The 15,750-nt window shown below is 36.6% G+C and overlaps 1 protein-coding gene and 1 pseudogene across 3 annotated transcripts in view; both read right to left on the bottom strand.

Moving 5' to 3' along the window:
• COMMD10 (COMM domain containing 10) overlaps positions 1 to 15,750 on the bottom strand; it is a 230,811-nt gene that overhangs the window by 136,633 nt on the left and 78,428 nt on the right. The gene's annotated exons all lie outside the window — the stretch shown is intronic.
• LOC144456662 (E3 SUMO-protein ligase KIAA1586 pseudogene) lies at positions 4,090 to 5,971 on the bottom strand (annotated as a pseudogene).

Genomic DNA, 15,750 nt, shown 5'->3' on the forward strand with positions numbered 1-15,750 from the left:
GAAGATGAGTTTAGATCCAGCCTCAGACACGACCCTGGGCAAGAATCTTAACTTTGATTGCCTCAATTTCCTCATCTGTAAAATGAGCTGGAGAAGGAAATGGCAAAGCATTTCAGCATCTTTGCTAAGAAAATCCCAAATGGAGTCATGAAGAGTCAGACATGGCTGAAATGACTCAACAATAGAGTTTCTTTCCTTATCTCTTTCAATTAGATCTATTTTTCCTTTTGCTTTGTCTGAGATCATGATTGCTACTTCTGGGGTTTTTTTGTTTGTTCGGTTGTTGTTTTTTTGTTTGTTTGTTTTTTTACTTCAGCTGAAGATCCTGCTCCAACTCCTCACTTTTACTTTGTCTGTGTGTTTCTCTCTGCTTCAAGTGTGTTTCTTGTAAATAGCATATTGTAGGATTCTGGTTTTTAATGCACTCTGCTATTGACTTCCATTTTATGGATGAGTTTAACCCATTCATGTTCACAGTTATGAGTGCTAACTATGTATTTCCCTCCAACCTAATTTTCCCATTTATCCTTCTCTCTCTCTTTCACCCTGTTCTTCCTCACAAGTGTTTTGCTTCTGACCACCACCTCTCCCAATCCACCCTCCCTTCTATCAGTACTCCTCTTTCTTATTCCCTTTCCCTCCTACTTCCCTATATGGTAAAATAGATTTTTATATCCAACTGAGCATGTATGTTATTCCCTCTTTGAGCCATTTGTGATGAGAGCATGGTTCAAGCATTGCCTGCCATTACCACCCCCCACCATCTTTCCCTCCATTGTTACAGCTTTTGTGTTTCTTCATGTGAGATAATTTATCCCATTCTACTTTTCCCTTCCCTCTTCTCTCAGTGCAATTCTCTTTTTCAACCCTTAATTTTGATTTTTTAAAAAGTATCATCCCACCATAGCCAACTTATGCCTGCAACCTCTGTCTATCTATACTAAGAGTTACAAGTATCATCTTCTTGTGTATAAATGCAAACAGTTTAACCTTATTGAATCCCTGGTGTTTTCTCTTTCCTGTTTACCTTTTTTTATATTTCTCTTGAGTCCTATATTTGAAAATCACATATTCTGTTTGGTTCTGATCTTTTCATCGAGAATGCTTGAAAGTCCTCTATTTCATTGAATATCCTTTTTTCCCCCTGAAGGATTATACTGTTTCACTGGGTAAGTGATTCTTGGTTGTAATCCTAAGTCCTCTGTCCTCCAGAATATCATATTTCAAGCTCTCTGATCCTTTAATGTAGAAGCTACTAAATCCAGTGTAATCTTGTCTGTGGCTCTATAATATCTGAATTGTTTCTTTCTAGCTGCTTATAGTATTTTCTCCTTAAAGGGAGCTCTGGAATTTAGCTATAATATTCTTGGGAGTTTTGATTTTTATATGTCTTTCAGGAGGTGATCAGCGGATTCTTTCAATTTCTATTTTACCCTATGGTTCAAGGACATCAGGGCAGTTTTCCTTGATAATTTCTTGGAATATAATGCCCAGGATCTTTTTTTGATCACGGTTTTCAGGTAATCCAATAATTCTTAAATGACCTCGCCGGAAAGTATTTTACAGGTTAGTTATTTTCTAACAAGATATTTCACACTTTCTTCTATTTTTTTCATTCTTTTGATTTTATTTTATTGTTTCTTGATGTTTCATGAAGTCATTAGCTCCACTTACCTAATTCTAATTTTTAAAGGAATTATTTTCTTCAGTGACCTTTTTACCTCCTTTTCCATTTGGCCAATTCTACTTTTTAAGAAATTCTTTTCTTTAGGGTATTTTTTACACATCTTTTTCCATTTTTTGTGCTTCCTTTACCAAGCCATTGACTCTTTTTCCACGATTTGCTTATATCACTCTCATTTCTTTTCCCAATTTTTTCTTCTACCTCTCTTATTTGATTTTTGGGGCCTCAGACTAATTCACATTTTTCTTCAATGCTTACATGTAGGCATTTTGACACTGTTGTTCTCTTCTGAGGTTATGTTTTGATTTTCCTTGTCACCATAGTAAATTTTTATGGTCAGGCTCTTTTTTTTTTTTTTGGTTTTTGTTTATTTTCTCAGCCTATTTAGTGACTTCAACTTTATGTTAAAGTTGGGCTCTGCTCCTGTGGTAGAACAGGAACTGTCCCAAGATTCTTGCACAAGGGCACAGGGCCTCACTGCTGGCTGGGCTAGGGTCTGGGGACCCCAGGCCCTCACATCCTTGCTGTTGGCTTGTCCTGGGCCTCAGGGTCTGGCTGCCAGCTTGCTGGGACATGGCCTGCTACTGGTTTGCCCACACAGACCTTTCTAGTCAACTTTCAAAGCTGTCTTGGGCTTAAAAATTGTTTCACTTCTGCCTTTTGTTGGTTTTGCTGCTCAAGAATTCATTTTGAGGTTTTACTTTATAGTTGTTTGGAGGTGAATTTGGGAGACTTCAGGTGAGTTCCTACCTTACTCTACCATTTTGGCTCCAGCCCTTTAACGTGATTTTTTGTTGTTGTTGTTTTTGCTAGGCAATAAGGTTAAGTGACTTGCCCAGGGTCACACAGTTAGTGTCAAATGTCTGAGGCAGGATTTGAACTCAGCTCCTCCTGACTCCAGGGCTGGTGCTCTATCCACTGCACCACCTAACTGCTCCCTGTGATTTTTTTAAAGCATATGTCTAAACCATAAGCTAGCATCATTTGCAACAGAAACACACTTATAAGTCTTCTCAGTAAACAAAGGAGTAAAGTAAGAATACCCCTTTCCTCACTATCAGATAAAGTTCCAGATAAACTAATAATAGCAACAAGATGAGACAAAACAAACACATAGACATTGGCAAAGGAGAGACTCACGTATTTCTTTTTGCAGATAACATAACTGTTTACTTAGAAATCCCCAGATAATCCACCAAAGAAACTAAGACAATAGGTTCAGTAGAGTAGCAGGATATAAAACAAATACACAAAAAACATCAGCCTTTTTATGCTGTACAGCAAAAACAAAGTATAAGATGAAATAATGGAAAAAAAAGAAACTCCATTCAAAAAAACTTCCAAAACAATCAAACAAATACTTAGGTATGTATAAGAGAAATCCCACAGAGGAATCAAATTCTTTACAACACTGAAGATATCAATATCAGTCTTGTTATGACCTTCTAGCACCTAAATAAAGAACCAGGAAAAAATAATTCAGGACTATGAATTTAACACTAATCTGTTCTGCCAGGAAATTTATCCTAAGGGCCCCCTTAAAAGTTGTTAACTGAATATGAGAACAAAAAAGGAGGGCACCATAGGGCAAGGGTAGAGGTATAGCAAACTTGAAAATTATCATCAAAGGAAGAAGTGTGAATCTTTAATAACCAACAACTTTTCTCATCCAAGTAATCGTTCAGGTACAGAACCCTATAGTAATATTGGTATGCTAACAATGTCCCCTACTTATACAGCTACAGAGTACCACAGGTAAGAGCTGAGGGCTTTCAACTCTAAAACTCTTCCATACCAAAGGGAATCTGAGATAAATCTTCCATAAGCCTATTTTCATTCGATTGAAATACTAAAACCCTTGACATTTATAGTAACTATATTTTTTCAAATCCTTATAGATAGGTACATTTATGCTAAATATCTGTGTAGAAGCACATTTAAAATCTCTTTATTTTCTCCAGAGATATTTAGAAATAATCCCTCTAGTACTAACTAAAATATCACTTTCTACAAGGTCTTTCCAAATCTCCCTTAATGTCAGTGCCTTAACTCCAATTTATCCCATGCATATACCTTGTTTCTAAACAAGTTTTTAGTTGTTTTCACATTTTTTCTTCCATTAGACTGTGCATTCCTTGAGGGCAAGGACTCTTTTTTGCCTTTATTTGTATCCCCAGTGTTTGACACAGTTCTCGGCAAAAAGAGCCATTTCCTAAGCCTTTCTTAAGGAAATAGATTAAGGGTTATGATCAGATTTAACCTTTGTCTCTACAACATTTTGTCCTTTTCTTTCTCCCAAACCGTTGCCAAATGATTGGGGCTGGGACACACCTAAGGGAACAAGTACTCTATTCAGTAGTATGCTAGTAAATGATTTAATAATCAGCTCTCTAGAAGAAAGTATATATACATATGCATATGTTTATTATAAATTTCATCAACATAAAGAATATGCAGCACAAGATTAACAAATAATAAAATACATAATACTTTTTATCATAAATTCCATATAGCCAATTCATTCTCACAGAATGTTTTGTTGATTTTTGCTAAACTTTTGTACTGCAACCTACGGCTGCAGTTCAACCATGATTTGATAAATGAAACTGCATCTCAATCTACTCTTTTTACAATAAATTTATTGTCATTACATCAGATGTGTGATCTATTTTTTAAATTATTTCTCACTTTCCTACATATTACATTCATTAAACTAAAAACTCTTTCAGCTTCAACACCAATGATTGTAATAGTGCTAACTATTCTTTAGTTTTTAGCAGGAAGTAGAACATCGTTTGATTCTACATTACTATCCACAAAATCCTGAAAATTGTTCAAACCAATTTCATATTCATATTACTATTTCATATTTTAAAATTTCACCTAAATGATGCCATTTTTTTTTTTGCCAGCTATAGATGGTAAAGTTAGTTCTTCATAAGGACAAGCAGAGGGTTCTAACAAATCAAAATGAGAATGGTTTTATCAAAATGGTTTTTTCTGCATTTATTTTTAATATTAATATTTTCACACAAATTCACTGAAAGTAGGGGGTGGAGGATAGAGGCTTCTATCCTGAGGCAGAGGAGCAGTGCTGTGTGGTAGGGCAAGAAGGGGTGAGAGGGTCTCCCTCAGTAAGAGGAGAAAAAAAGAAACAGCCAACAAAACTAAAACAAAACTCCAGATAAACTGTTGCACAGAGGTCATCACCCTTAATCCCTAAGGTTGTTTCATTTTAAAGTCCATGTTTAAAAACTGGTAGCAGAGGGGGCAGAGTTCTTTCTTTTCCTCTCCTCTTGTTCATTACATGTACAGTAACATGTTTCTGTTTCTACACCTACTCCTACAGTATAGGAGTCTCTCACTTGCCCTCCTGAAGGTACAGAGAGCAAAAGAGGGAGGGGAGAGTTGGGACTGGCCCAAGAAAATGCAGGAATCTGGGACTGGCAAGGGAGGAAGATGAGGTCTGACTGCCATGATAATAAGGCCAGAACCCAGGGTAAGATGCAGCATTGGAAAAAGAGACATCATTATTTCTGTCCAGTAAAAAATGTAGATTCATACGTTGAGTTATATTTTCTAGTACCATTCTTAGGAAGAGTATTAAACTTATAATTTTTATTAAATGGAATTTCTTTAAATGTATTTTAACTTAATCAAATTTTTAACTCAAGATTCATGCTTTTCAGTACTAATTTTTAAATTTTCCAAAGATCTTAGAGTATGTTTGATTACTCTTTGTTCTTTCTGAATGGTAGTTGATCTTTATTGCAATGCAGTTGAAAGTAATGAAAATTCTTCAAGAATGTCAATTATCAAAACAAGATGTTACAAGAAATTAATGTTAGCCAATCTCTTTTTGCCAAACCAGGAGACAAATGAACAAATAATGCAAGATATGTATGCCACGCAGCAGTTGCAGCTACTAAACTATACACTGTCCATCTCTGTCCTAGTATGAAACTAATTTTGATCATTTCAATTTCAAGTTCTTTAGCTAGTTTCTAGCCCAATTTTATTTTTGTTAGATTGGTGGTCAATAGGATAAATTTTATCCAGAAATATCTTCAAATTATTAACTTGTTTTATTTCAGATAGTGAACTGTCTAGTGATAATTGAAACTGATAATTTAAACAATGCCAAATGATGATTCTAGGAAATTTTTCTAACAACTTCACAGTTACTCCAGATTTTCTTCTTAGCTTTGTATTAGCACCATTAGATCAAAATGTAATTAATTTTACTTTTAAATATTTATTATTAAAGCCACAATCATCTAAAGAAGACAATATATTTTAATATGTTGTATTTTCACTGCAATGTATTTTCAATACATTCTAATTGACACTACTTTTTTTTTTTAAAGGCAATTGGGGTTAAGTTACTTGCCCAGGGTCACACAGCTAATAAGTGTCATGTTTGGTCTGAGGCCATATTTGAACTCAGGTCCTCCTGACTTCAGGGCCGGTACTCTATCCACTGTACTACCTAGTTGCCCGACACCTCTTCTTTTAAAGCAACAAATGATATTTTGGTACAGGAGTTGACAGAACTGTGTAATGGCTGTGTTTAACAACCAGCTACCAAAATTCCTAAAAATTAAACATCAGACCTTGAAAGTGACTAGGAGTCAAGTCCTACACACCACTGCCTATAGTCCACTGAAAGGAAGGCACCCTCCCCACTTCTTATTGAGAAAAGATTCTAGATATACCTCTCTGGGAGTAGTTCCATTGATTCCTAGAGGGAAGTGGTCCAAGAAAGAATGGAATTGTGACTTGTTTCTCAACTACTCTGAAATGTTAACCCAAACTGTATTTTTTACATGTTGCTTTTCTTCTTCAAGATTCCAATAAATGTTGCCTAAAATTGTCTTGAAAAGAGTCATGTCAGAAGTCATTGGAGACCACCATTTTGGACATCTATCTCTCAAAGCTAGAAATGCTTGGATATTATTAGATCAGTGTTAAATTGTTCTGGAAAACTTCAGCCTAAAATGAACAATACAATATTAGCATTCATATTTTTTTCTCTGAAATTCTGAATCTGAGATCATTGTTTTTTAAAGTTGACATGATGGCCAACAAAGCCCGCTTGCCCACCTATATGTCATTGTGTTTCAATATGGAAATCCATGTTATTTTAAGAGGTAACAAAAACTCAATGAAGAATTTTAAATTCCATTTTTTGCTTAGTTACACTCTAAGTAAGTCAATGAAGCAAATATTAAAAACACTGGAGAACATCTTGTGCTCTTCTTCAAAGCCTTCATAACTGAGTTAAAGACATTTAGCATCAGTTTTGTTAAAGAGAAAATTTGGAGAAATTTTAACTGAGTTGATCCTAGTAACAGAGTGTATTTACTTTCCGCAAAAACAGCCTACCTCTGTATGAAACTCTCAAGTATTAATTCTTTGAATATTACAATACATGAAAGAAAATACGAAATGGCCTTCATTCCACAATGCCCTTCTTCCATTTCTATAGTTACTTTGAAACACCAGCAGAAAGTGGGATAGATGGTGCTTAAGAATCACAGTTTTTAAAATCACTGTGAATAAAGTTATATGAACCACCATTAAGTAGAGAAATGAAAATTAAAACAACTTTGAGGTACCCCTCCACACCTATCAGAATGACGAATAGGACAAAAAAGGACAATGATAAATATTGGAGGAAATGTGGGACAACTGAGACACTAATGTACTGTTGGTGGCATTGTGAACTCATCCAACCATTCTTTACAGCAATCTGGAACTACGCCTAACGGGCTATAAAACCATGTACGCTCTTTGACCCAGCAATACCATTACTAGGTCTGTATCCCGGAGATAAAAAACAGAAAGGAAAAGGAGCTAAACGTACAACAATATTTATAACAGCTCTTTTAGTGGTGGCAAAGAATGGAAATTGAGGGGATGTCCATCAATTGGAAAATGGCTGAACAAGTTGTATATGATTATGATGGAATACTACAGTGCTATAAGAAATGATTAGTAGGATGCTCTCAGAAAAACCTAGAAAGACTTACATGAACTGATTCCAAGTTAAGTGAGCAGAACCAAAAGAACATTGTACACAGTGACAGTAATATTTCATGATGATGACAGCAATATTATGATGCTCAGTTGTGAATGACTTAGCTACTCTGATCAAGAATATTCTGAAGGGCTTATGATGCAAAATGCTATTCATCTCCAGAGAAAGAATTAATGGAGTCTGAATGCAGATTGAAGCATTCTTTTTTTTTTTTACTTTATTTTTATTGGAGTTTTTTGGTCTGTGTTTTCTTTCACATTAACTTGGAAAATGTTTTTAAACCATTTAAAAACACTAACTCTAAATGTGGAACACTCATCTTATAACCAAGTAGATGTACTACTGGAGGGATTAATCTTAACTAATCTTGACATTATCACAATAAATGAAACCAGAAGAGGAAAGGAAGCTGCAGGCAAATGAAAGGAGGGCTCACAGGTTTTCTCTAGAGAGACAAGTAAATAAGATGGCTGAGATGATCTTAATCTGTGTCCAAAGATAAAAAGAAACATTATTTCATGGGACATTTGGTCAACCTGTATGGCAGTGCTATTGATAAATATCTGTAAAAATATTATGAAAATAATATCAGCTTATGTACCAATATCTGTGGGAATGGGTGAAGAGTTAGAAAAATTCTACCAAGAATTTAATGAGACCTTCAAAAATTAAGTCAATAAATATCTTGATATCTCCTTACATGGAGTATAAAGTTATATATTATGATTAGGGATAACGACCGAGGGAGGGTAACACTTAACTTGTTAATTTTATTGACAATGGAGAGATATGGCCACCAAAGGCAATACCAGTTTTTAATATAAGCTCATTTACCAAATCTTATGAAGAAAGATCTTTAAAGACTATGAGTATACCTCCCTCATGAAAAAAGGGAGAAGCAGTGTAGGTTAAAACTAGTTTAATGAAAGCTTGTCAAGAGACCTAACTAAACAGACACTTGAGGATGGAACTGGAAGTAAGACAACAAATATATGAAAGCTAGGAAAGATTTCCAAAAGACATTTTTTGACATTCTTTTCACCACCAAGGAAAGTAAACAGTCCCATACATGTTTACAGAAGAGGTAGAAATGACCCTGAAGAAAGCAAGGAAAAGCAGCTGAACTAAAGCAAACATACATCCAGAAAAAGATTAGCGCTGGAGTGTGTCTCCACAAAAGTGTGAGAGCACTAAAGAGATCAGTTACTCAGGGTATCTGAAGGAAGGCAAAATCGGAAAGGTATGAAAAAAATTTCATCCTTTATTACTATCCCTAAAAAGGCACAAAGAACATCAATAATTACTGACCTGTAAACCTACTCTCCATTTGGCAGCTGGATGGCTCAGTGGACAGAGTATTGAGCCCGAAGTCAAGAAGATCTGAGTTTAAATCCGATCTCACACACTAGCTGTGTGACCCTGGGGGGGAAGGAAGGAAGGAAGGAAGGAAGGAAGGAAGGAAGGAAGGAAGGAAGGAAGGAAGGAAGGAAGGAAGGAAGGAAGGAAGGAAGGAAGGAAGGAAGGAAGGAAGGAAGGAAGGAAGGAAGGAAGGAAGGAAGGAAGGAAGGAAGGAAGGAAGGAAGGAAGGAAGGAAGGAAGGAAGGAAGGAAGGAAGGAAGGAAGAAAGAAAGAGAAACAAAGAAAAAGAAAGAGCAAGAAAAAGAAAGAGAAAGAAGAAATTCTTTGATGCTCCACTAACTGCAATATCTGGAATCCTTAGTTCTCTCTTCTCCTGGAGTCACAAGTTTCACTGAAGGTAATAAAGGCACATGCAGATTTCTGTTTAAGAAAGAGTCCCAAATCATCATCTCTCTGGCCACTTTTCAACTCTGTTTTTCTCCACATTCAGTCAGCCTTTTAAAAGCCAAGTACAAGACTGCTTTGGAAACAATTACTCTTAATATGGTGACAAATAGGCACCATATTATGAGTACTCTGGGCAAAGTGAATTCACTGCTTACCAAAGAAACACTATAAAAGCCAAAACAAAAGTCTCATTATATCATTGTCATTCATCTTGACAAGGCACTAATCAGTAAAGGAAATCTCCCAGAAGGGCCTTATAACTCTTTATATCAAATAACTTTGTAAAGGGCTATTTTCACCAAAAATAAAAGGGTCTTCACCCCACAATGAATAAATGATACTTCTTAATCTTTCTAGCAGCAGTTTTATTTTTAAAGAAGGAAACTTTTTAACCCAAATGAATCTCTAATTAACAAAATTCCAGGAACTATAGGGATGATATTCCAAGATAGGATGACAAAATTCTGGACAGTCTGCTCTTAGGATAAGTATTCTTAAATTATTGCCTCTTGTCACACCTTCTCCTCCTCCACTTTTGAAACCAGAAATTCTCCAAAAAGTTCCACGTGTTTTCACAACAGTATTAAAGGCAGCAGGTGGCTGGGACAGTGAAAGGAGGGGGTGAGATAGCTGTGACAGCAGTCCTTTGTATCTCTGAGACACTTGGAAGCCTGGAGAATGAGGGGGTTTCCTGTACAATACTGAGTTACTGAATTTGAGATCATTTATTATGGTACTTTTAATTTTCCTTTTATTTTTTAAAACATACACAAAATATGTATAAATAGGAAGTGTTTACCTTTTCCCTAGTAAACCTAAGTGGCTTCCTCCTGTTTAAGCTATTAATCTTGAAAATCTCATCCTGTCTTTGAAATCAATTTTAAACAAAAGGTCTGTGGTTTCAAATTTCTGTTTAAATATAAGGATGCAACTCCAATCTGGTGAGGAAAAAACAAGTTAGCAGCTGCGGGTAGGTTTCCAGGAGGTTCAATCAAGAAGGAAGATGGAATGAAACAGATTGTAAACCTTTCATTTCTAGTTGAAGGAAGTAGTTGGGGTAGGGAAAGAGAAGAAGCCAATGCTCTTGACATATTTGACTACTTACAGAAATCTGGGATACCTTAATTCTGATTCATAAACTCATTCATTGCTAAGACGCTTGTCAGAAGTCATGATATTACAATGTTTTAATATTATATGAATAAATGGTAATAAATGAAGAAAGAGTTGTGGTATACCAAACATAATCAGAGTCTATTTTTCCCAATAACACTGAAAATCAATAATACTTCTATCATTTCAAAATTTTGTGAATATTGAAGGACATTTATCACTTTTGTTTAGGTTGTTACTTTGCCTCCTTTGATTTGTAACTTTGCATCCTCTAAATTAAATAAATGTTTTTGAAAAACTTGTATCGAATGAAAACCAATATCTACAGATAAAATTTGGTCCAATTTAAATAGTGCTTTAAAGTTTATGATATGCTTTACGTGCATTACCTCATTTTTTCACTACAACAATCCAGTGAGATAGGTGTTATTTTCCCCAATTAAAGATGTGGAAAATGAGGCTCTGAAAGGCAAAGTGACTTACTGAGGATAGTTAGCAACTTAACTATCTGAGGATGGGTTCAAATATACCTCTTCCTAATTCTAATTCCTGTGTTCTCAGTTCAAAACAATGAAAAATTTTAATTATATCCTTTTATGATGAATAAAATTTTAAAAAATTCAAACTTCTAGTTAAGATTGCAATGTGAATGGTTTGGGGAAGATACAGCTCACCTGAAAAATATATGTTGAATAAATATATAATGGATGAATGAAGCATTAATCAAGCCATGATTACATCAAAGAACTGCACTCAACCCTGGGAATACAAATAGAAAATGATAACTACCTCTGTTCTCAAAGAGATCACATCCTAATAGGGGAAAAAGAACACATATTAGCAGCAGCAAGTCAGATGAAAGGCCCCTGTAGGCCTTAGAGTGCAAAGATAATGGTAATGTATCTCCTTTAAAATCAATTCCATTGGTTTAACAAATCCATTTCTGATGCTAAACCATTTGAAAATACAAAGGGCTTTGACAGTGAGAACCAGAATCTTCTTTTTCTGGGTCTTCAGCAGCTGTGTTTGCTGAGGAGGTGGTGCTGGAGAACCTGCACAGCTTGCCAGGTCCTGCCTTCACAAGAGTTGCTTCCTTCTGGACAATGGCTGGGAGGTGGGAGGGAGACAAGACCCAAATGACAGAAATTTTTTAAAATAAGATCAATATGAAATAATATTTGATCTTAGAGTCAAGAGGAATTGCTAGAATTCATTAAGCAGGGGAGTGATATGTTCAGAAGTACACTTTAGGAAATTCTCTTTGGTAGCCTTGTGAAGGATGGATTGGAGAGGGGAGAGGCTTGAGGCAGGGGGACCACTTGGGAGGACACTGCAATGGTCCTGGTGAGAGAGAGAAAGGGCCTAGACTAGAATAAAGGCTGCCAGAGTAGAGTGAAGGGGTGAGATTCAAGATGTGGAGGTAGAAAAGAGAAGAATGCCCATTGATCTGATACGTGGAGTCACACAGAGTCAAAAATGACATTGGGGTTGTAAACCTGGGTGACTACAAGGATGGTAATGTCCTTAACATGGGCAGCTAGATGGCACAGAGGATAGAACGCTAGTCCTGGAGTCAGGAAGACTCATCTTCCTGAGTGCAAATGAGGCCTCAGATACTTACTAGCTGTGTGACACTGGGCAAGTCACTTGAGCCTGTTTGCCTCAGTTTCCTCAGCTGAAAAATGAGCTAGAGAAGGAAATGGCAAACCACTCCAGTATCTCTGCCAAGAAAACCCCAAAATGAAGTCACAAAGAGTCAGACACGACTGAAATAACTGAATAACAGTGCCCCATAACAGAAATGGGGAAGTTAGTAAGAAAAATGTGTTGGGAAAAAGAATAACATAATATTTGTGATGCAGATCACAACATATCCATGCTTGCTCACCTTTTAAGATTCACTCTGCTTCACCCAAAAGGAAAAGGGGTGGAATGTAGGGGCTCTGGTTTGCCTTTTCACTGCTGTGCAGTGCAAAGTCCACCCTTTATTCCCCTGATGCCCCCAAAGTGATCTGGGAAGCAGGAGGTAGGTACGTGGGAAGAGTGCAGGGGAATTTTCCCTGTACCACTGCTGTCTTGCAGGTCAAAAATGCAAGAGGTTGGAAATTGAACAGCAGAAGAAGGAAGCAGAGTGGGGGAAGCATTAGGCGACATGGGTTAAGTGTGATTGTGTTGGAGACTAAACCACTGTTAATCTTGGAAAGAGTGGAATTCAATTCATCTTGTCAACTACAGACTGATTTTATTATACACACCCTGGTGTCCGACCAAAGTCACTCTGAAGACCACAGCCATGAAGCCAACCCAAGAATATACCTCCCAGCAGAGACAGGGCAGGCAATCAAAGGATGCCCTAGGAGAGCAATCTAAAGCCAGCAACAACCTTGGTAGATCTACTTCAGGACTAAAGCCTGAAGATCAAACTTCCCAGTATGTGAATGCACATCCTAGACTTCAAGCTAGAGTGATCTGGGTCAACCAAGGTACTCTGAGACAGACCTCTGAAAACTGACTGCTCCGAGAAACAACAAGCTCAACCCACTGGGGAATCCTCAAATGACTGAAGAAAGCTGTAGACTGTGACCATGAGGGAGGCGTGGCACCAAGGCTGTGTCTAGCTCTCAGCAGCAGGATAGGACTGAGATCTCAAAGCCAAGGCTCTGGAAGAAGGCAGAGCCTGGAACCATCATAGATGATAGGTAAACAACCTCCAGACTGTGGAATCTAACCAAGATAATTAATGATGACAACAGCAACTTCACCCTAATCCCTCTTTTCTTCAAAGGATCTTTCCCTTCCGAGGAATTTAAAAGTAACTCCTTTCCACATAAGTCTAGGAACTACTATGTGCAGGACACTCAACTACACCTAAAGGTCCCCAGTCAGGGCTCTGAGTTTATAACTAAAGTATAAAAGTCATAGTTCTGATACTCAGTTAATGCCATTCAGTCTCTACTACCTCAGGCTTGTTACTGCCTTGTTGAGTCTTTCTGTTCAATGAGAAGAAATAAGTAAAAGAAGTCATTCAAAATGACAAGTATGCTTACAACACACTATTATTGTCTTAAAGTACATCTGTTTTGAAGTAAGCAACCATTTTTAACGTTAAAAGAAAAAAGATAAAAACACCACCACCCAGAAAGTATATAATTAATGGTCTATTTTATTAACTCAATAAAGGCAAATTCACTTCCATATTTCCATTGTGTGCTGGCACTAGAGAACATATACATATAATATATCATCTAAAATTCATCTATGAAGACATCATTTTACATGCTTTAGTAAAGTTCCCATATTCTACCCCTCTCCCTGTCTTACTACAATACTGATAAATTTTCAGGGTTTTTTGGTGATGTTGTTATGCATCAATAAATAAGAGCTAGAAAAAGTATAAGGTGATATGTTAACACATTAAATGTTACAGGAATTCTACCCTAATACCACTTACTGCAACAAAATACTGCGATATCTCTGTGCAAATGTAACCATGAATTGTAATTTATATGCACATGAAATTTTAATACCTGTGCAAATGTGGAATTCACAAAAACAAACGCACCATCACTACCATCTGTGCCTTTATTATTCTCATTAATTTATCTTGTTTGTATAACTACACTTCCATACCTTTGTCACATAGTCCTAATTATAATGGCTTTGCAACATTTTACTTATAATAGGGCACTGAAGTTGGGAGCAATGTCCAGCAGACATCAGAAAATACAGCATTCTCTATCATGTTCACTTTATTCACACATTCAGCAAGCATTTATTAAATGTTGATTCTGTGCCAAGAACTATGATAGGTACCAGTATTCTTAATAAGATTATTTAAATGGTTCCATTATCTGATCAAAGTCACCAATGTCTTCTTGAGTATCAAACTGGAAGCTCCTTTATAAAATTCATTCTTTATAACCCCTCTACAGAATTTCAATCAACAAGCATCTATTAAGTGTTTAATATGTGTGGGTCACTATCCTGGGAGATGGGAATACAAAGATAAAGAATGACTCTAGGGACGGCTAGGTGGCGCAGTGGATAGGCACCGGCCCTGAAGTCAGGAGGACCTGAGTTCAAATCCAGCCTCAGACCAAACACTTGACACTTACTAGCTGTGTGACTCTGGGCAAGTCACTTACCCCCTATTGTCTAAAAAAAAACAAAAACAAAAAAAAGAATGACTACTCTCAAAAAGCTTTCATTCTATTTTTAGAGATAACATGTACATATATGAGTTTATACAGAACAAACACAAAATAAATACAAGGCAGTTATGTAGGAAGGGCACTAACAACTATGGAGATTAGAAATGGTTTCATGGGGGCTATACCTGAGCTATATCCTGAAGGAAGAGAAAGATGCTTCTATATGGCAGAAGAGAGGAGGGGAGTGTATGCTAGGGTAAGGGCACAGAGGCACAGAGATGGAGAATGCTGTGTGTGAAGAACAGAAAGGATAACTGAGCTGAACTGTAGAAGGCACAAAGAGTAATAATGTCAAATGAGACTGGTGAGATAGGCTGAAGCCAGTTTCAAAAGGCTTTGAAAACTAAATAGGGAATTTTGTGTTTTATGCTAGAGACAGTAGGGAGCCACTGGAGCTTAATGATCAGACTTACACTTAAGGAAAATAATTTTGTCAGCTCTGTGAAGAATGGATTAGAGAGGGGAAAGACCTGAGTAAGGGAGACCAATTACAGTTAACCCTTCCACACTGCAGGGTTTAGGGGCATGGCATCCCTGCAATCTGGACAATCCACATAAAATTTTTGGCCCTCTCTTCGAAGTACCAAAGAAGTCTGATTTTTTCTTTTTCTTTTATGAGGTGTTTACAATACCTTATTATAAAACTTGGGTTGAAATTATACAATACTACACATATATTTTATGCACTTCTCAGTTTCTAAACTTTTTCTGTGTTGTCTGCTGGCCTTTGCACATCATCTGCAGATTCTGCAAAATTCCCATTTAATTTCTTATGCCAAGCTGAAATATATAGAAACCATAATGGGGAAAGTTATAATGTGGAAGGGGTTAACTGTATTAGGATGCTGAAATAATCTAGGCAAGAGGTGACAAGGGCCTAAGCTATGTGAGCACTG

Source organism: Phascolarctos cinereus, unplaced genomic scaffold (genome assembly GCF_003287225.1).
Source record: "Phascolarctos cinereus isolate Bilbo 61053 unplaced genomic scaffold, phaCin_HiC Scaffold_4;HRSCAF=312, whole genome shotgun sequence".
Lineage (NCBI taxonomy): Eukaryota > Metazoa > Chordata > Mammalia > Diprotodontia > Phascolarctidae > Phascolarctos > Phascolarctos cinereus.